The sequence below is a fragment of the Hydractinia symbiolongicarpus genome, chromosome 1, assembly GCF_029227915.1.
Source record: "Hydractinia symbiolongicarpus strain clone_291-10 chromosome 1, HSymV2.1, whole genome shotgun sequence".
Classification (NCBI taxonomy): Eukaryota; Metazoa; Cnidaria; class Hydrozoa; order Anthoathecata; family Hydractiniidae; genus Hydractinia; species Hydractinia symbiolongicarpus.
The window spans coordinates 13,729,076-13,731,850 of NC_079875.1; positions in this window are offsets into that span (position 1 = coordinate 13,729,076).

The following is a 2,775-nucleotide window of genomic DNA, read 5'->3' on the forward strand; positions in this document are numbered from 1 at the left end:
GTTTTTTGATTAAAGAGATGCATCCATCCTTCAGTGCTACGTAACCTTTTATTTAGACGATACGTTCGTTCTTTGTCAAAATTTTTACTTAGACTAAGTACAAATGCTTAATGCTTTATTCTTCAAATTTTTATATACCATACTCAACACGCGTAGCCAACGGCAGGTTTATACAGCATTTGTATAATTTTGTCTTAATGTCGACGCTTGTTTTATATATTTCATTTTTACCTTGAAAATTTCCAAAAATATGATTTCCACAGTGATTTTTATTTTCTTTCATGGAAATCTGCTTTAACAACGAATTCTCCGTGATATATATCAGTAGCATATACCAAGCTCCATGATTATATACTAGTAGTATATATCAGTATCTCCGTGATATATATCAGTAGTATATAACAGTGTCTCCGTGATATATATCATTAGTATATACGACTAATATATAGCACTTTCCATTATATATACCAAAACCCATGATATATACCAGTAGTATATACAATTATATTTGTGAAATACAACAGTAGTATATACCAGTAGCTCCGTGATATATGCCCTTGTGTATACCAGTTTCCATAATATATACTAAAGACCCATGATATATGCCAGTAGTATATATCGGTATGTTTTGAAAATCATGTATATATTAAAAATGGAGAATTAACTTAGAAAAAAAAAGAGACAAACTTACTGATGTTCAGCTGAAGTATAAACAAAGACTTACATAAGTTTTTTTTAAAAAATATATCTTATAAAAGAGTAGTTATAATCGAAGGTTAATCATCTGAAACATGATAGTATGCGACATTACCTTGCACGATGATAGAGGAAGAATCTCGCAAAACGTCTCCTACGTTTTACTTGAACTATCATGTTCAAGTAATGATACACCTTGAACAATGTAATATGAAAACTGAACAGACAAACCAAAATAATATCTTTAATACGAAGTCTTTATCGATCTGTTAAAGGCTGGTAAAGTTAAAAAAGTCAAGATTTTTATATATCCATGGTAATTATGTATATTTGATATGATCAAGTAATCTGGGATTATGTCGAATTATACCGGTAGTGGTCATAAAACCGGACATCAAAATTGGGTGTTGTTGCGGAGACATTATTTGGAAGAAATTTTTTTAAAAAAAAGGGATTGAGTAATTTGTGGATTTTCTATTTTGTCAATAGACCAGTTTTAGTTGTTAACATAACATTGCAGCGGACGATAAATAAACATTTGCTGTTTTTATCAAAATTTTTATTATATACTTCTTTCGTTGATTGATATTTCTTCTTTTTTTATTTTTTATTTACGGAAAATAAGAACTATATTTTGGTGAATATTCTCTGTTAGAAGACTGATTTTGTACTAAGTAACATAAAAATTGTTTTTTTAAAACGTATATATTATAATATCGCATTGAAGTTTAATATGGAAAAAGTATAATTTGAAATACTTTGTTCATTTTATTAACTTGTCTTAACTTTGATAAAAACTACTCGACATATCCTGTGATAGCGAAGACCCTGTTGACGAAAAGTTTACTTTTCATGAAATATTCAATGACCGATCTCTACCTCGACTAAAGCTTCGCTTGAACATTTATTCACTCAGTCAGTTTTATTCAGCCTCCATAAAACTTGAGGTACTGACGTTAAAAAAATCGCAGAACTAGCATATTCAACAGTTCTTGAAATCACGAAGTGAGAGATTATTTTTATGAATAAAATCAACCTTTTAAGCAATGTTTAAGCAATGTCATCAGGCATCTTTAAATAAATAAAAAATAAAAAACTAGTGGTTATAAATACCGTCTGAGAAAAGTATTATATGCTAATTGTAATAATTATACAAAATTATAATGTTAAAGATGAAGAAAATAACGCACAAAAATTCGAACTTATAAAAATGCTCATTAAAGTAGGAAAATTTAAAGGAAAAATATTGGGTAGAAGCTGGGATTCTGAGAAAATCTTTGACTTAGGATTAGATTTTATGGACCATGTGGCAGATTGTACGACCCCTTTTGCTAGGCTCAGAGGTAATTAAAAAGTCATACAAGCCGGATGTGTCTAAGTAGCCTGGTTTACGTCAATCACATTCCGCTTGTCATTCTAACGTGCAAAAACCAACGGTAATGTAGAAATACAACTGCAAAAAATCGGCATTTCGCGGGCCTGAGTTCACCACGTCCGAGCGGTTAAAACAAAGTTGATAAACACAACTTATTTTCTAATTCTCAAACGAAAAAGCGCTCAAACGAAAATAATTTTTCTTTCTTCTAATTTTTGCGACAGGAAAGACTCGAAGAACTTTGACTAGTAGTAGTAGTTGTGGTGTCATCATAGTGAGAACCGTGTGCTATCCGTAGTCATAACACAATATGATTCATCTATATCTCCTACGAACTAAATTACAACCACTAATTTACATTCAAAACATTTCCGAAATCGTGACTTAGCTGGATGCGAAATATCCCATTCTATGGGGAAACATATCCTTAGACCCAAGTGCTACAGCCACTATCCCTCCAACGTTAGGGCATCGTTAAAAAAATACACCATCGATCTTAACAACAACATTATAAACTATTTATAATAAAACTGCTTATCTTATATGTAATCAAACAGTTTTAACGCGTGTGGTTCAAGAACTAATTGACATGTGAGCACTTTCGTGCCTTGTACGCCCTTTAAAAACTTAAAAACCACGTGACCTGCCTTGGGCATACATACGAAAAAAAATTGAAAGACATGCACGGACTAAAAATTCTCTTG